Below are 20,927 nucleotides of genomic sequence, written 5' to 3'. Positions count from 1 at the left end.
GTAAAACCAGTATAGACGCGGATGGCTACATTCACCCAGCTTTCACAACATATTGGCAAATGTTTGGTTGATGCAACCTTGTACCGTGGTACAGTTGGAGCATTACAATATGTAACCTTGATTCGACCTGATTTATCTTAGTCATCAAAATTTGTCAATTTTTGAAAGAGCCAATTCATGATGAACATTGGCAAGCGGTCAAGAGGATCTTACGCTATCTTAAGAGCACTATCACCTATGGGTTAGCCATTTCAAAGCACTCCACAAATCATCTCTCTACCTACAGTAATGCAGATTGGGCAGGCTATGTTGGTGATAGACGCTCAACTGGAGGATTTGTAATTTATTTAGGAAACAAGTTAATTTCATGGTCTGAAAGGAAGCAACATACCAAACATTTATAGTTAACAAACATGTTGAACATTCTAGACATTTTAGTGCAACATTCATAGTTAACTAATTAGAAGAAAAACTATATATGTACCTAGAGTAAGACAGACCCATCTTGCAAAACTTACACTATTTCAAGTTCCGATAAGCAATACTTATGTAGTTCGGTGGGAGGGCAAACTCTTATCTCCCGACCTCCAGTCATATATGGAAAACATCCTTTGGGGACAGCTTCCTTGTTAAGCTTTGTGATCTGTCTGTAATGGGTATTGTCATGGCTTTGGAGACAGATGAGCTTCTTCATGACTGAGCAGAGTTCTCTTTTGGTGAGAACTTCGCAAGTTATATTCAGGAAGAGAAGAAGCGGAAGAGGAGAAAGATGAACAGAAGACGAGAGGAACTGGAAGAGTGAGAACTCGATTTTAAAGGGAAAGATTAAACCCATATGGTTTGAATGTCCTTGACTTTTAATACATTAACTTAATAGCTCCTTTGACCCCCAAAAACTTTCTCCCTGACCATAAATATCCACCTGTATTGGTTATCTATTATTATTTAAAGTCGCCTTTGATCAATAAGGTTTTGGTGCATTCAGACTCCGAAGTGGCAATTAGGACTTTACTGGGTACTTACCGCCCACATTGGGGGATACTACACATTGTTGAGGATATTCTTCACTTGAGATCCTTGTTTCAGGAGTATATTTTGGTGCATGATGTTAAGGGAGACTAATAGGTGCACGGATTTTTTAGCCGGATTGGCAACGTCGGACCAATAAATTTTGTTGGATCCTCTCTCTTTGCCTGCTCAGCTCTCTCAATATGTTGTAGAAGAATATCAGGGCTTAATCCTGTATTATTGTTTGTATTCTATTTATTTCTATTAATATAAAGTTTCCTTTTCTCAAAAAAAAAAAAAAAAAAAAATGATGGAGTGCACGTAACTATCCATTTGCATTTGATTTAGAAGAGGGCATGGTCAGATTCTTGACCTTCCATATTCAAATCAAAATTTTCAGTTTTCTGGTTTTGTGCGTTTCATCATGTAGTCTACAAATTTTTTTTGATGATGTAGTCTACAATTGTGAGTGTGTCATATATAGGTTCAAACTAGTGTTAGTTATATATCTCTATTTTTTTTTAAAATTTAAATAATTTATTAACCAAAAGGAGAGAATGGGAGGAGAGAGGCCCAATAGGAGAATAAATAACAGATCCCTACAGAAGCCAATGAGGCCAGAGAAACCATAAGCAAGGCTAGGCACTAAAGGCCTGGAACACAAAGCCAAGACAACCCTGCAAGGGCTCAAAATTATTTTTTCCTACGTTCTTTGTAGACGGGAACTCAGCAATGAAATCATCGGCAAAGGAGTGGTAAACTCTTGAAGAGGAGATACTTCTCCTGCAATCCTGGAGTGGCGGGAAAAGGGTCTCGGTGTTGGATGAATCCCTAAATCACTTCCATGCACGAAGGCTGAGTTGAGGTTAGGCTCCAAGGGGTGGGAGGGGCAAGCCTAGAAGAGTGGAGAGGGGAGGAGAAACAAATCCTAGAATTAGGAGCTCAAGCTTACATGTCAAAATTTAAAATTTAAATTTAAGATAAACTTTTAACCGCTGGATTGGTATATTTATTCATGTAGCCTGTCCACAACCATAAGATACATGATGGAGCTTAATCCTCATTGTCATCTTTCTTTCTCAATGAGTCCATAGCCATCATAAATTCAATCCCAATTCAAGAAAAACAATATAACCTTTAGAGTTGGGAAAGAGTTGGTATGATTCTATTCCAATTTCATGGGCTGATTTCTATTTCAGAAATTGTTTGGTTAGACTTATGCATCTTACTTAAATAATATAAAAAACTAACAAAATAAAGATGATGAGAATCAACAGGATCACAACAACTAATTATAGTAGACAGACAAATAATACAGTAGAACCTAAGACATTTCTTGATCAGATTTTTGCCATACAACATATAGAGGCACTATATATATCCTAATACTTCATCAAATGTAGAGCTCTGCATTGGACAATCTTGAAGTTGGAATGATAAGGAGAGGTTTCGCTTTCTTCAACAAGAATCCAAGTTCTTCTGATAGATCAAGTTCTACATTCTCTAGTAATCGCCATTCAAATGAATGCAAGAGTGAAGCTAAGACACAAGTTGACATCCTTTCTACTAGAGGAATTCCTGCACAGATCCTCCTTCCAGATCCAAAAGGAAGATAGCTGAAGTTGTTGCCACTAAAAATAAGTGAGTAGCAAATGAAACTGTAATGAACAAAAGAGTTGTGATAGCCCAAAACCATGGGGATTTATCACAAAACAAGTACATAATCTTCCTGAAAATATTTGAAGTCATCCTTGCAAGATGCCTTCCAAGTTAAGGTTGAAGAAGAACTATATTATAAGGTTATAAATATTGAAGTTCCCATTTCATAATATTTTCAAGCCATCTTACTAGAATTTTCTTGCATGAATCAACAAAAAGAGTTGTCTAATTTGGAAAATCCATGTAAACACAAAAACTTCCAAGGGTTTAATTTAAGTTGCTACAAGGGCATGATGAGAAATTTGTGCTAGTTAATCAAGTTGGTTTTGTATTCTTGGTGATCTGGATGCCTTTCATCTTGTTTTATTTGCTCCATACTATCACTGGTTCATTGCATCTTAGATTTCTTCCTTTTGATTTTTCTCTCTCTGTGACTAAAATATTTATTTTTCAAACCTTGAAATCAAGTTGTGTTTATCCTCTGGTGTTGTTGCCCTTGAAGAAAGAGGTTTTGACGGATCTGGCTATGCTGTCTGGATGTCTTGCTGTCATGGCTGCTCACATTCAACGTCTTAAATCAAACGATTTTTGAAAATAAACAGTGATTTAACTGTTTTTAGTGATAAATTTGATAAATATATCCAATAAAAATTCAATTTTGAGGTATCTATACTTTTTAAACACAAAATGGGGTGTCAGTGCTTTAAGACCTCCGTTTTGGGGTACCAGTACAATTTGCTGTTTTATTTTTGTTCTCAGGGTGACTAATAATATGGCTGATCACCTAGCTCAGAAAGTTGCGTCTGTTTCGGATATGACACCTTGATCGTATTCCACTCCTTAACTACTCAACTTATGTTAGTTTGATGTCTTAGATTCTTCTTGTGTTGCTCAATAAAGTTTGGTTTACCAAATTTTATTTAAAAAAAATAAAAAAAATAAAGTTAGTTAGTTTTCTGGTTTTGTGTTTTATCATGTAATCTACAATTGTGATTGTATCATATCAATAAATAGGTTGAAGTAGTGTCACTTGTAAATCTCAAAATTTTTTGAATAAATTAATAAATTATTCATTAATCAAAAGGAAAGAAAGGGACGGAAGAGCACAATAGGAAAACAAAGTGCAGAGCTGAAAGCCAATAAGGCCCAAGAAAACAAATTATGGGCACTAAAGGTCTAGAACAAAAAGCCAAGATAAACCCCGCCAAGGCTCAAAATTTATTTTCCCTATTTTTCTTAATAGATGGGAGCCCAACAATGAAATCAATGGCATGGGAGTGGGGATCTTTGGAAGAGTAGATACTTTTCCTCTGTCCTTGAAGTGGTGGGGAAGTGGTCTCAAATGTTAGACGAAGCTCCAGAATCACTTACATGCACCAAGGTAGAGTCGAGGATAAACTTCAAGGGGGTGGGAGGGGCAAGCCCAGAAGAGTGGAGAGGAGAGGAGAAACAAAGGGCTGGTTCAGAACTAGGAGCTCAATTTTACATGTCAAAATTTAAAATTTATATTTAAGGTGAGCTTTTAAACCACTGAATTGGTATGTTTATTCATGTAGCATATCCAGAGCTATAAGATACATGATGAAGCTCAATCCTCATTTTCATCTTTCTTTCTCAATGAGTCCATAGGCATCTTAAATTCAATCCCAATTCATAAAAGACAATATGAACTTGAGAGTTTGGACAGAGTTGGTATGATTTAATTTCAATTTCATGAGATGATTTAAATTTCAAAATATTTTGGCTAGGATTTTTGCATCTCACTTAATTAGTAAAAGATAAATCAAATACAGTAAAGAAGATGAACATGATTACAACCATTAATGATAGCAGAAAGACAAAATATAATGTGGAACCTAAGAGTTCTATATATATATATCTTGATCAGGATTTTGCATTAATACAACATGGTCAATATATCCTAAGACTTCTCCGTTAAATGTAGAGCTCTGCATTGGACAGTCTAGCAGATGGAATGATGATGAGAAGTTTTGTTTTCTTCAACAAGAATCCAAGTTCTTCTGATAGATCAAGTTCTACATTCTCTGGTAATCGCCATTCAAATGAATGCAAGAGTGAAGCTAAGACACAAGTTGACATCCTTTCTACTAGAGGAATTCCTGCACAGATCCTCCTTCCAGAACCAAAAGGAAGATAGCTGAAGTTGTTGCCACTAAAAATAAAATGAATGCAAGAGTGAACGCCTTTCTTTACCATGTCCATCATCACCTCTCACGTCTCATTCTCTCGCAGCTATCTTTCTTTCTTAGGTGATCATGCGTTATCAACTTGACTATCTTTTTTTTGGCCAAAACAGAAAAATCAACTTGACTATCAATCCCTAATACACAACCATTGTTATAAACAATGTTTAGTCACAAATGATTGCTAATTAATTAAACCCTAATAAATAAAGTGATTACACAAATCTTTTTGTCCCTTTTAATATATTGACTTTGAAGTATTTTTTGTCCCTAATAATATCATTGACTTTGAAGTATTTTTTTAATTTTCATTTCACTTATAAGTAGGGGCGTAAATGTATAACCGAAATCCGCTTCCAAATTCGCATCTGTTTAGGGGTATCTGAATCCGTCCGCTTACTAATACGATACGGATATGGTATACTCTTTTCTTACCAATTATTATCCATCCGATTAAGTTATTTATTTAGATTTATTTTTCTTATTTTCATAAATTTTTTATCTATAATATGTGACTTCTTTTTAGAATTTCTAATAAAATAGCTACCAAAGTTGTTAAATCCTTAAATTTCAAACCTAGCTCTCACATATAAAATGGTAAAGATATAAACAGGTAGTCGAAAACTTGTATTCAATTTGTAATCATGCACATTTAGAAGAATCTACTTAAGAAAATAACTATCAGATTACCATCCGAATCCAACTGAATCCGTCCAAAACCCAATAGGATATTAGCCGGATCCGTCCGAATATAATAGGATACGGATATGGTATTACCACTATCCGATCCGAATCCGGTCGTTTACAACCCTACTTATAAGAGGATTCATAAAAATAGATATGCCTTTTTTATTATTTAAAAGGGATAATTACTATTGGCCCCTTGTACTTTGATTTTATTACTACTGTATCCCCTGTACTTTTCAAAATTACTAATCCAACCTTCAACTTTGTCTATAATTACTATTGCCCCCCTACCGTTAAGTTCCGTTAGTTAACTGATGATGTGTCATCTTTATATTTTCTCAAAAACCCCAAGATACCCTTATACTTATCTCTTTACTTATTTACCCTTTTGTCAAGTTATAGTAGTACCCTTAATTAATTGTGGGAAAAGAAAAAATTATAATCCGTTTTATTCTAAAAAAAAAAAAAAAACCATCAAATAAAGAAAGAATGATTGTATAAAACTCAAATAGAAACCGGAGAGGAAGGAAAATCAAATTCAACTCAAATTGGAAGCTGAATATCACCTAAAAATTTTTCAAAATAAATGAAGTTTAGTGAGGGTGGGAAACCAAATTGGATTTGGATTTTGTTCATTTCTTTAAATCCAAAATAAATGAAGTTTAGTGAAGGTGGGAAACCAAATCGGATTTGGACGTTGCTCATTTCTTTAATTCAAAATAGATGAAGTTTTGTGAAGGTGGGAAACCAAATCGGATTTGGATTTTGCCCATTTCATTAATTCAAAATAAATAAAATTTAGGGTAAAATTGACCTTTAATCTGGTTTTATAAATGGGGTAGCATTGTCTTTTGATTTCTTAATTTTAATGAAGGGCAAATTAGACATTACATATTCAAACTTAACGGCAACTTAACACCATTATAAGGAAGGGGGGCAACAGTAATTTCGTAAAAGAACAAGGTTTTATTAGTAATAAAATTAAACTACAAGGGGGCAACAGTAATTATCCCTATTTAAAATTAACAAGCCAAACACAAGGGAATGTTTGTAATAGAATAAAAGCCCGGAAATGTAATGTTAGTAATTTACAAACCGGGTTTATATTAAAATAAAATGCCAATGATATTACTGAAAAGAAAGTGAAACAAATGACTATGGTTGGGAAACCGCAGCAGCCCAACATGATTTACATCTACTGCCTGTTCCTATCACGAAACAACTTATTTCTTTCTGTCAACCTATATTCTCTTCAATTGCACCTATTCAAATCTCTGGGTTGAGCAGGATAATCTAATGGGACCTTGAGTGTGGGGCTTCAACTCAATGGAATAATATAAAACACTTGTTGTTGGTAATTTGGAGAATCGGTTTTGTTTCTCAAAAAGAAACAAGGAGGGAATCCATCACTTTCCTCCCCCCAGCTTGCTTGCTTCGTCCTGGGGTCTATACTGATCCAATAATAACATGAATCGGGTTAGTTAACAGAGTTGAATGAGAACTATTCAATTTCTATCAAAACTAACCAAGAGCAATAATTAAACACTATTGAATGAGTGGTTCTAAGACCAAACATATGAAGAGTCGAACTTAAGATCTCATGCTTCCTTAGACGATTGTCCCTTACCATCTAAACTACCTTCTTGGAGTTCAACATTCTTTCAAATGGGTGCTATTCGACTATTCTGGATTTGTTGCACAGATCATTAGGTGAATAATCATGCTTATGAGACAAGCAGTTCGTATTTTCCTATAAATTACATGGAAAAGAAAGGTATTGATAAAAACAAAAATACCAAGTGATTGGCATACAAATGTGATGATTTATCCGAGCTCACATTAGACAGTCAATATATGAATTTCTCATCATGATGGTAGTATTGGAAAAAAGAAAAAAAAAGTGAAACAAATCTCTATAGTTGGGAAACCCCTTTGATATAGTTTACATCTACTACCCATTCCTATAACAAAACAACTTACTTCTTTCAGTTAATTATCATTATCATTATCATATATTCACTTCAATTGCATAAGAACCTGTTCAAATCTGTGTGTTGTGCAGGATAGTCGAATGGGACCTTGAATCTGGGGCTCCAACTCATCACCACAAGACTGCTGCAACAGTTGTTGAAACTCTGGGTTAGCTAAAAGCTTCAATGGAACAATATATCTCTGGGATTCTTCTCCAACGTATATAGGAAGACACCCTTTAGGGACACGAACATGAAGCTCTGTGTTCTCCTGGTTCAGCTTTGCGACTTGATGGTAAGAAGTGTTTTCATGGCCGAAGCGACTCATAAGAAACTTCTTCATGGCTGAGCAGATCTTTTTTCGTCTATCAAGTTCTTCACAGAAGATAGCTGTGATTACATGAGTTTCATATAGGATTTTGCTTCTCGATCGCTTTTAAAGGGAAGAAAGGTTGAAAGTTTAAGACTTGAACACGTGCATGGATTAAATGACTAGGTTCTAACTTCTACCGTGTTTGTTTAGGTGACTTTAACACGGTCACTACTTCATTATTTAATGGCAGCCATCCTAAAACGGAAACCTTGTACTTGGTGGTAGGCGGTAGCCTATCTAATTGCCGTGTTAGTATATTTTCTATGAGAGACTTGTGAGTTTAAGGAAGAAAATTTGTCAGGTTTTACTTGTTCTCATAATAAATTAGAATATAAGGAGACTTTTTTAGTGGTAAATATGATCTTTAATTCTACTTATTTTTTTTATTCAATATAAACCCTAAAGGTTGAGAAGACAAGAAGAGAAAAATTATGGAGTAAATTAAATTTTTATTTTTTTATAAGGTGTTTTAACGTGTGAAAATGAAGTTTATTTTGACTTTGTTCTTACAAAATTTACTTTTTTTTAAAAAAAAATAAATTTGTTTTAGGGAGAACATTGCAAATTTTTTTTATAGGTGATCTAAATTAATTTCAATTAATTTTGTTTGAGAGACACATTTTGTTCTGTCCCTTTTGAGTACATTAAAATATTCTTATTTTTGAAACTTTCTTTGAATCTTTTTTCTCTTCTTTCTTTTCTTCACTTCCTCTTTAGTATTCCTTTTCCCCTTTTGGCGTCTTAAAAATATAATCTATTGAGACTTTCTTTCACTCTCTTGTTTTTTTTTTTATTTTTATTTTTTTATTTATTTTTACTTTTACACGCTCTTAATAGGAACCCAAATGTTCTTTTTGAGCCTAAGAAGAGAAAGGGAGAGTAGTAACTAGAGGAGTCGCATTTACTATAATTTTTTTTTTGACAAATAAAAGTTTACGTGATAGACTTTTATGGAGTGGAAAAATTTCTGAGAAGTTTTTATACTTAGTTTTTATGCAAAACAAAGAGTCACAAGAAAAAGCATCTAAAGGCGGTGGCTTTTTAACCGATAAAAATGTATAGTTTTATTATAGCTCTTAAAAAATATGAAGTTTATGTTGAGGTATTTGCCCAACTTATGTTGAGTAGTCAAGTTATACCCAATTTATTGTTGAGATTATTTTTTTTGGTATTGGTGTTTTTTTTAATACTGGAAATTTAACGCCGTCCGCAAGGGTCGATCCCACAATCTCTCCACTGAGAAGTATGGATCTTTACCACTCAACCAACCCTGAATTGGCAATTGTTGAGATATTTTTTTTTTGGGAAAAAGGGAGCTTTGATTAAATAAAGAGAAAAAAGAGAAATTACATCAGAATTCTTACCAATTGTTGAGATATTTAAGTCATACCCAACTTATGTTATAATATGGACCATCAGATTAGTTACCATCTAACGGTGTAATGAGTCTTTGTAGGAGAGTCCAATTACCAATAGAACTTAATATTATTCTATAAATACTAGCTGGAAGCACCGGTTTAGGGTATTCCAATTTAAATACTTAGGGTGTAATGCTTTAAGCAACCTCGTACTTAAACCCTAACTCTAATAATTGTAAAACATTAGTTATCTTTCTAGAGAAGCTTCAACTCGATCTTAGTCTATAGGGTGATCGAACAACCTTTGATTTCTGTTAACCCTCTGACGAGAGAAGGTAGCATTGTTATTATCATCATTGGTTTTTAATTTGAAAAAGAAGGTTAAAGATTGTTTAATCAAAGGAAAACTATATTTATAAAAAAATATTATTTTTTTTGGTCAAATCAAAAGTTATTCTGACAAAGGTGAAACCTTGAAAGGAGCTTTACGTTAGATTTTTTTACCTTTGACTCGTTATTCTAACAATTTGAATTGAAATGAAGGGTTGATCAAAGTGTTTTTTGTTTATACTCTGACAATTGATTACGGTGATTGAAAGCAATTTTTTTTTGAATTGATTGTTGTTTTTTGAACCACATGCTCTTTGTTATTGCATCATTAATTACGGTGATTGAAAACAATTTTTTTTTTAAATAGATTGCTGTTCTTTGAACCACATGCTCTTGTTATTGCATTGATTACGGTGTTGTTTATCTTTTTAATTATTTAATATCACAATCACAATTTTTTTTTTTTTGTGATTTTACTTTCTAGAATTATAATGGATACTGTTCTAATTGACATGGTCAAACTGCAGACCTTTATTGAATCTGAGTTTAATGCTTAGAAAGAAAAGACACAATTTAGATTAAAGTTTATGAATGTATTTTATACGGTACAAACCTCTTTTGAAGATACTGTTGAGAAAATCGATGAATTACAATGGACAAGAGATGATGATTTCTGCAGAGACTATTTATTGAATGTCTTGTCAAATAGACTTGCAGAAACCTATAGTAAGTTTGAAAGTGCTAAAGAAATATGGGACAACCTAGATGCTTAATATAAAAAGGAGAAAGAATTGTCCAAAACTCATCTAGTGGACAAATTCATGGACTTCAAATTTGTTAAAGACAAATAAATACTCCCTCAAGTTACATAAATGTTTGTGATCAATTTCTTATTGGGGCAATTATTTATAAGTTACCATTGACTTGACACTCATTTAAAACTGAGATGTATAGGAAAAAGGTATAGCTGGGGCTGGATGATCTCAAACGGTTCATACGAATCGAAGATGAGAATAGACTTAGAAATAATTTGAAAATGGTGAATAGACAAAAATCTGCTGCGAATATGGTTACTCATTCTTAAGCATAATTCTAAGCAAACCAAGCCACACAAAAGTGAACCCAAGAAGTTGGAGGCCAAAAAGACTATCTTAAACAAGAAGAAGAAGGGCAAGTGCCACAACTATGAAAAATAGGGACACTATGCGGGTGACTATAGACTACCAAAAAGGAATGATGGACACTAAAAGAAAGAAGTCAACATAATGATTGATAACACTGAACCTAGACACTTTGTAGCCATGGTGGGCACAAAGGAGGTCAAGACCAATACTTCTTCAGATTAGTGGTTGGACTCAGGAGTTACATGTCATGTTTGCCACAATAAGAACTTGCTGACTGACAACATTGAGGTTTTAGAGATTGTAACAGTTGTAAATGGAACATTAGCCATGGTAACCCAGAGAGGAATTGCAAATCTGATTCTATCTTTAGGTAAGAGACTAACTTCAAAAGATGTTAAAATAGTTCATACTTTAGAAAATAATTTAATTTCACTTAGCCTTTTATGCAATGCTGGCATGTGTATTTCATTTAATCGTGGTAGTGTAACTTTACCTGTTAACTCTCACTACTTTGGACGTGCTTATCTAATTAATGGTATGTATATAAACCATACTAGTTCAAGCTTAATTGATCTTAATACATTGCATTGTAGATTGAGACATGTGAACTATAGGAAGATGGTCCAGTTTTCCAAAATTTATAACATACAATTAGATACATCTAAAGGTTTTAACAGATGTGAGGTGTGTGCCCAAACAAAAACTACTAGAAAACCTTTTGTCAGGTTTCTAGAAGCACACAACTTTTAGAATTAATACATTTTGATCTTTGTGATTTTAAAAATTTCACAACTCGAGGAGGACGGAAGTATTTAATTACCTTTATAGACGATTTCTCTAGATATTGTCATATTTATCTGTTAAAATCAAAAGATGAAGCATTTGAAAAATTCAAAATTTTTAAGAGTAGAGTTGAAAATCAGTTAAATTTAAAAATTAAACGACTTAGAAGTGATAGAGGAGATGAATATTCTTTGACAAAGTTCAAAACTTTTTGTGCCTATGAAGGTATAATTTTTGAAACAACTGCACCTTGTTCACCCCAATCAAATGGCATAGCTGAACATAAAAACAAGACGTTAACAGAAATGTTGAACTCCATGTTAATTGTTGACTGCTAGCATGCCTTCTTGTTATTGGGGAGAAACATCACTAATTGCAAATCACATTCTAAAAATGTTACCACACTCAAAATTGATTGAGACTCCATATGAACAGTGTGGCATAAATATCCTTGTAGAGTGGACCTCTTAAAGACCTGGGGTTGTATTGCTTATGTAAGGATACAAGACTCAAAAAGACCAAATGTGAGACCTAGAACAAACATTTGTGTATACCTAGGATGTGCAGAAGATAGTGTTGCAGATCGGTTCTTGGTTCTATCAACCAATGTGGTGATAGAATCAGGAGCAATGTTCTTTGAAGATAATTTCTTCGAGATCAAGGCATGACCTTACCAGGTCTAACATAAATGGTTGCGGAATCAATTATGGAATCTGAACCAGTTACTTTTGACACTAATCCCAGTTTGATCATTTAATAAGAACTTAGGCGTACTTCTAAAAGAGATAGATTACCCAAATATTTTGGTGAGGACTATGTAACCATACCATTTAGAGAATGATCCATCTACCTATAAGGAAGCAATGAGATCTAGGGATTCTTTGCTATGGACTGAGGTTGATGAGATGCATTCTCTACAACAAAATAACACATGGACTTTAGTTGATTTACCTAAAGGTGCCAAGTGTTTAGTTGATTTACCTAAAAGTGCCAAATGTGTAGGTTGTAAATGGGTATTGAAGAAGAAACTAAATTTTGATGGTTCTGTAGCTTGGTATAAAGCACATTTAGTGGTTAAGGGCTATACTCAAGTCAGTGGGGTGGATTACTTCGATATCTACTCACCGGTCTGCCATCTAGCCACGATTAAAATTCTTTTTGCTTTGGCATATATTGAGCACTATGTTGTGCATCAAATGGATGTAAAAACAACCATTCTCAATGGAGACCTAACTGAAGAAATTTACATGAACCAGCCTAAAGGGTATGTCATGAAAGGTCTCAAACATAAAGTTTGTAAACTAAACAAATCTTTATATGGTCTTAAACAAACACCTAAATTATGGTATCAAAAATTTGACAAAATAGTAAAGAACTTTGGGTTTCAAACAAGTAACTTTGATAAATGCCTTTACTATAAGTCTATGTCGAATAAGATTGTAATTATTTGCTTGTATGTAGAGACATACCGATTCTTGGTTCTAATCATTCTGTAGTGAGTGACATCAAAGAAATCATAGATAAAAAGAATTTGACATGACGGATATCTTGGTGTTGTAGATATCATTCTTGATATGAAAGTAAGTTTTTTTGAGCAAGGAATTACCCTTAGCCAATCCAATTATATTGAAAAATTACTTTCTAGATGGGGATACAATGGATGCAAATTGATAGAGACACCATATGATTATAACAAAAGCTAATACCGAATAATGGTAAAGCTGTGAATCAATCAGGAATATTCTAAACTGATTGGTAGTCTCATGTATACAATGAGTTGCACTAGGCTAGACATAGCCTATACAGTAAGCATGCTGAGTTGCTTCACATGTAATCCTAATACAGAGCATTAGACTGCCCTCGAAAGATTAATGAGATATCTTAAGGGTACTACAAACTATAACCTTTGCTATACTGGACATCCTCCAATTTTGGAAGGATATTCTGATGTATCATGGTGCTTAGATATAGGAAACAACAAATCCACTAGTGGTTATATTTTTACACTAGGTGGAGCAGCTATTGTGTGGAAATCTCAGAGATAGACTTGCATTGCTCTGGCTCTATGGAATCAAAATTATATGCTCTAGCCTCAGCAGGGAATGAGGTAGAGTGGATAAGAGATTTGATCCTAGATATTCCATTGGTTAACTTGAAGGTAACCTCCTTGAGTTTGTTTTGTGATAATCAAGCAACGACAATGATAGCCAATAACTCACTCTATAATAGTAAGATGAGACAAATTAGGCTAAGACATGCCATGCTGAATTATCATATTGAACAAAGAGTGATCTCTTTGATTGATGTAAAATCAAAGAAGAACATGACAGATGCCCATACAAAGGGATTAGACAAACTCGAACATTCAAAACTATGGGGGAAATGGGGTTAAAGACCATATATGTAGGTCTTAATCCAAAAATTCTATGTTATTTTGAATTGTTTCAAATATGATCTAGCCATTGTTAGCATTCATGACAATGTACATATTTCAAATAATTTGGTAAGATTGTGGAGTATAAAGCTTTGTGAAGTCATTTTATATTGATGATGTAGCAACCTTTATATGAAGCTTGATTACCTTATTATTCCAAACAAGAAATATGAAAATTGTTAATATGTTTCAATGATGTTATTGTTATCCATATATCATTCCACATCTGATGATATGTCTTCCATAGAAAGATTTGTCATTCCAATTTTGATGATACAATCAACAACTATGTTGGACAAGATGATTATAACATTCCAAATAGAAACATGGAATGATTCTTTGTAAAATAAATCATTTAGAATTTGTTTTTGTATAGATACTTGATAAGAATGCAAATGTTTTTTCAGTCATTATGTGAAAATATACTAAGTTCTTTTGGTAGAACTAGATACTATATATATATATATATATATATATATATATATATATATATATATATATATATATATATATATATATATATATATATATATTGTCATTAACAATTTACAGGAAATGATGAAAATGGAGGAGAGCATCTTAATCTGGAGCTCGATGAGGATGATTTACTTGATGAGTAAAATCGTTCAAGACTAAATTTAAATACAAATTAAATAGTTTATGTAAAACCTAAATTTGGTTTAATTTGTTTAGATTTATTCTAAAACTCATGATTCTGATTTAAAGTATTCATTTGAATTTAATTGGATATTATTCAATTTTGGAAAGTTATGAATGATTCTGCATTGAGTTTGAACATTACATTTTGGGATTAATGCTAAAGCCATATGTAGAACATAAGAGGAGATTGTTGAGGTATTTGAGTTATACCATACCTAACTTATGTTGAGGTACTCAAGTTATACCCAACTTATTGTTGATGTATTTAAGTCATACCCAACTTATGTTCTAAAATGGACCATCAGATTAGTTACGATCTAACTGTGTAATGGACCTTTGTGGGAGAGTCCAATTACCAATAGAACTCAATAATATTCTATAAATATTAACTGGAAGCAACGGTCTAGGTATTCCAATCTAGATACTCAGGGTGTAATGCTTTAGCAACCTTGTGCTTAAACCCTAACCCTAACAGTTTATACGTACAAAGAAGTGAATGAAAATGATTGCTATCATTAATCTTGCTCATTAATGGCCAAAGTCCAAATTCTAAAGTCTTGATCCTCTTTAATCTAGGCTTAACAAAAAAAATTCCTAACCTAATATAATAAAATAAGAGGGATTTTAGACTAATCAACACCAGTTCTCTATTTTGGAAGCTTATTCTTGACTTCTATAATTGAACTGCTTTCAGTCTTTCAATGATATCTTCATGCTCAACATGATACAACAAGAGAAGAAAACGAGTCTCAATAGGTTAATAGCTATAACAAAACTTGATAACCATGCATAGCAATATAATTAATTAAAACTGATCCCTTGTCTTTTTACATAATCCGCAGTCATCAGTAGAAAGCAGACAAGTTAGGAGTCTTTAAATGCAACGTGGAAAACTGGTGTTATTTCAACTCATTGTATTGCCTATATAAAACTTGGAAGATGGTGCCACAAATTCATCCTCCCCTACTTCCAACTTTGGAAGAAAATATAGCTCTAGTGGATAGATCCTCTAGCAAAGATAGCTAACAAACCCATCAAATTCTCCACTTGGCAGCTGAGTTGGAGCCACAAACTGGTTATATCACTATCTAGTTTTTTTTTTTTTTTGTTAGAAATCTTCATTCATGAACTCCAAAGGAAATAGTGTACTCACCAATATTGCAGGATTGGCTAGGGCAATGTGGGACCAAGAGTGGGACGGGTGGGTGCAACCTTAGGGTTTCTTTGACTATTGCATTTAAATATGACAATTTGGAGAGGTTAGACTCTTCCACCATGTTACTTGTACCAACCATTTGTTTTAATTCTTCTTGGGCTTTCCTCATTACCTCAGGATTTTGCATCATTTCTGCAATTGCCCACTCTAATGTTGTGGCACTGATGTCTGTTCCACCCAAAAGAATGTCCTGTTAACATGCAACACCATGTTTAGCAAACACATCAGATTTATATATAATCTATGTTCTTAAATATAAACTTTTTAAACCCTTTTTTGTTGGGTAGAAGAAGAAAAAATATTTATGATCAACACAGATCCTTCCCGGAAGGAAGAATATATATATCTCCCAAATCCATGGATATAAATTGAACCAAACCATTGTACACATTACCAAAGTCCAGGAGTTCTAAGCCAAGTAACTTTTTTATTGTTGGACCAACAAATAAATTCACTACCCAAAGGTGAGGAGGAGAGAAGGGAAGGGGGGGGGGGTTAGAATACAAAGTAAACGGAGAGGAAGAGCCAAGCCAATTTACAATAAACAGAGGCACTTGGAACAAAAGTGAAATCACAAGACAGAAAATATCAATAATGTCTTAAAAAAAGGACTACCATAAAGCATGAAACTTAAAATATTCAGTAAGGAGACTTACCATTAATAGAGCCTTCACTTGCATCATGTTCATGAAAGATGTTTTGTCATTTCCTTCTTGCTTAAGCTCCAAGAGGATTTGCAGAAAATCTTTGTTTTCTTTATCATTAAGACTCACTCCATGCTCTTGCACTACTTCCACTTTAAGTCTTTCACTTATTACTTTATTACTGAATCCAAGATGCGATCAAACCACAACAACAACTCCTTACCTTTTCTTTCTGTCCCTTGTATATCAAAACGAGAAAAGATAGGAAAAACATCAGAAATATTGGTCTTGGCCAGTAGAAACAACATTTCTGATATCACTTTCCGGAACTCAGAACCCATCCTAGTTTTTTCTTCCCTAAGAACTGGGCCTGCACCCCATACCATGCTCATCATCATGTTAAGCATCATTTCAAATATTAACTGACCAATATCTATAGGTGTTCCAATATTGGTGTTCACTTCTCTTATCATTTGTTTGATTTCTTGCCTGCGAAGGTTGTAACAGGCATTCAGGCTTGCATTAATCATCATTTCGTGAACGAATACCTTTCGCATCAGGCGCCAATCGGGGGCCATGGTGTTTCCAAACCATGTCATTACCACCATAAGAAATGACTTTTGCTGCAATGTTTGGGTTGTGATTGGCAAACACTCCATCATGGTGTTTAAGAATCATTTTGGCTAAGGTGGGTGAACTAACTACAACACATAACTTGGTACCCAATTTGAGTTTGAAGATGGGACCATAGATTTGGGACAAATCTGAGAAGTATCTATGGAGGTCAGGTTTGAGGAATGGAAGGTTTCCCAGAATAGGAAAGCCTCTTGGCCCAGGAGGCAATGGCAACTCTCGTTTAGACAATTTTTTTGACACAAACAACTGAGTAGCAAATGAAACAGTAATGAACAAAAGAGTTGTGATAGCCCAAAACCATTGGGATTCATCACAAAACAAGTAAATAATCTTCCTGAAAATATTTGAAGTCATCCTTGCAAGATGCCTTCAAGTTAAGGTTGACGAAGAACTATATTATAAGGTCATATATATATATGAAGTTCCCAGTTCATAATATTTTCAAGCCATCTCACTAGAATTTTCTTTGAATCAATCAACTAAAAGAGTTGTCTAATTTGGAAAATCCATGTAAACACAAAAACTTCCAAGAGTTCAATTTAAGTTGCTACAAGGGCATGATGAGACACTTGTGATTGTTAATCAAGTCGGTTTTGTATTCCTGGTGATCTGGATGCCTTTCATCTTGTTTTATTTGCTCCATACAGCTACCGTGCACTTGTTCATTGCATCTTAGCTTTCTTCCTTTCGGTTTTTCTCTTTCTGTGACTAAATATTTATTTTTCGAACCTTGAAGTCAAGTTGTGTTGATCCTCTGGTGTTGTTGCCCTTGAACAAAGAAGTTTTGACGGATCTGGCTATGCTGTCATGGCTGCTCACATTCAACGACTTAAATCAAAAGATTTTGTCATTTAGTGCAGGAATTATGTGGTATGTGTTCATTACCAAATACGTACTTTATACGTATTCTTGTAATGTATGCTTAACATACGTAGTTTATACGTATTCTTGTAATGCATGCTTTAACAGTATGATTCAATGGCAGGCAAACTGAAGGTATGGCACCTAGGTCGAACTGAAAATCAAAGTCCAACTGTATCAATTAAAGGATACTATTTTTTTTTAATTATTGGGGTAAATGACATGTCTCCTTGTTAAATGACTTAATGCCAACTTAATCTCCTTTCTTAGTTAGACAGTATCAATTCCTGATGGCATCATTATTAAAATTTTCACTGAAATCCCAAAATGTTATTATCCTTAGCTTCATAAGTTTTTTTTTTTTTTTGGGGTGATCTCAGTTTCGTGAGGTAGGTGAAGACATATCCCATTTGTTCATCCCTAACCTCGACATAGACATGTATTAGGAAAGCTGCATAACAAATCTATGAAAAATGGAAAGAAACACCACTCTCACAAGACAAGATTTATGTGATTCACCTAACCCTAGATTCGAGTGATGAAGTTTTGACGATCAAAAAGAAAGGAGTGGCTATAATGATGCCTAAAAACTTGTCTTGTTTTACCACTCGGACTTGGATTCCTAGTTGTTTTCATCCCATTGGCCCCTAGCCTCTTTATCATGTTTTTTATGTTAGTTCAAAAGTCTTAGAGTTCTCCCTCCACTAAATTCTTTTCTCCCCAATATTGTTGTCTCTAACTTTGTTCACCCTCTAGCTATGAAAAGTTGCGTAACGAATCTATGAAAAATGGTGGGAAACACCACTCTCACAAGATAAGATTTATGTGATTCACCTAACCCTAGATTTGAGTGATGAAGTTTTGACGATAAAAAAGAAAGGAGTGGCTATAATGATGACTAAAAACGTGTCTTGTTTTACCACTTGGACTTGGATTCCCAGTTGTTTTCATCCCATTGGCCCCTAGCCTCTTTATCATGTTAATGTTAGTTCAGAAGTCTTAGAGTTCTCCCTCCACTTAACTCTTTTCTCCCTATTATTGTTGTCTCTAACTTTGTTCACCCTCTGGCTATGAAAAGTTGCATAACGAATCTATGAAAAATGGTGAGAAACACCACTCTCACAAGATAAGATTTATGTGATTCACCTAACCCTAGATTCGAGTGATGTTGTTTTGACGATCAAAAGAGTGGCTATAATGATGCTCTAAAAACTTGTCTTGTTTTACCACTTGGACTTGGATTCCCAGTTGTTTTCATCCCACTGGCCCCTAGCCTTTTTATCATGTTGACGTTAGTTCAAAAGTCTTAGAGTTCTCCCTCCACTAAACTCTTTTGGCCCCGTTATTGTTGTCTCTAACTTTGATCACCCTCAAACTTTGGTGTCTTTAAAACAAAGAATCTCTTGCATGCATAATTTTTTTGCTCCTAATTTCTACTTAATGAAAAAAAGAATTTTACGGGATTCACCCTAAGGCTACTGTCTATTGCTAAGTAATGATGGTTTTACAAAGAGGATGAAGAAGAGACACAAAGGATACAACCTTTAATCTGTTTTCCACTGTCCTCTCTAAAATTTGAAAGACCATTCAAAAGAAATTAGTAAAAACCTTACTTCACAGAAAAGATTAAAATATCGATCTCTAAAAATTTCTTGAAAAGAAATACAGGACCTTAAAAACATTTTAGACTCATGCCTATGAGTCTAGATCACCTTCCTGTTAGGGAAGACACATCTTCAGCACACAATAGGCTTGGGACAATTAATAAAATAATTCATAAATGGGCATGGAAAAACATTTCGGCAAAACTTGCAAAAAATATGGTGAATTTCACTTGGTTTGGTGAGGAGCGAAATCGAAACTGAGGCGAAAAACAATATCTGCAGAAGTCGTCGGAAAATTGCGAAAATTACCGATTTTCTAGTGAATTGGTGAAATACATGTGATTTTATCCGGAATCATAGCTGAAATCCTTGGGCCTTTCATCGAACACACCATCGATGCCATCCACCCCTTTGTCTTCATTTGTTAACATCACCGACTCCGACCTTGATTTCTCCTTGCATAATAGTATATCACTACCTTCGGCCTTCCTTGACATCCAGGCATCAAACGACCTTCTTGGACTAACAAAGACATGATATTTTATCATATCACCCTTTCCAAGACTTCAAATTACCAAACTTCTCTCAGTCTCAGCTCTGAATTGCCAGAATTGTTGGCGATTTTTCGGTGAGATTTCACCAAATCACTAGTCTCAACGAGATTTAGCTAAATTGCTGGTTTCAACAACTATGCGAAGAAATCGCTGGTTTCGGCAACCAGCGAATGTCACACCTTGGAAATGGGATTCCAGTGGGTCCCAGTGTCCCACCCCTATTTTGTAGTGAGAAGAATATGAAGAGTAGTATGTGCTTCCCGACACACCGAAGTGATCTGCACTTGTGCTAAAAGCTCAAAAATGGTTATCTAGGAGTGTTTACGCCCCATAACGGATATAAGAACATTTTTTGCATGATGAAATTTATCACCACCAGAACGAGTTGTGTGAAGAAATACTCCTCACTTAATTCAACTGCAAGTTAAGAATGAGCAAAAATATGAATTGAATTACCACTACATAAATGAATCATCTTAATTTGTCCAAGCTACTGAAATGGAGTTGTTCTAGACTGGAATAGGGAGAGACTGACCTGATTTGCTAAGAGAACATGTTCTTATATAAAACATTCGCCAAAAGTTTGAATTTGAGCTGACGCTTGCTGCTTTGTTCTGAACTCTATTGCATGAATCATGACCTACTACTGCGGATACCACTCCTTGAATTTTATTTTATTACTTTTCTTTTTATAAAAATTGAAAATAATCAACAGAGTAGATGAAGATCAATCTTCTGATGGAATACAACTCAAGAAAATAGAAAGAAAGATAGAAAGGGAGCGATGAGAAATATGAGAAACAAGAAAGGGAAAACCTGAGA

The 20,927-nt window shown here is 34.2% G+C and overlaps 1 pseudogene; it reads right to left on the bottom strand.

The window, feature by feature from the left end:
* Positions 1-2,401: 2,401 nt before the first annotated feature.
* On the bottom strand, positions 2,402-17,440 carry LOC149005748 (cytochrome P450 71AU50-like; annotated as a pseudogene).
* Positions 17,441-20,927: the final 3,487 nt, after the last annotated feature.

Source organism: Hakea prostrata, chromosome 9 (assembly GCF_041222555.1).
Source record: "Hakea prostrata isolate BN-2017 chromosome 9, UWA_Hpros_2, whole genome shotgun sequence".
NCBI lineage: Eukaryota > Viridiplantae > Streptophyta > Magnoliopsida > Proteales > Proteaceae > Hakea > Hakea prostrata.
The sequence above is the reverse complement of the archived record's forward strand: the minus strand, read 5'-3'. Positions and strand labels throughout refer to the sequence as shown.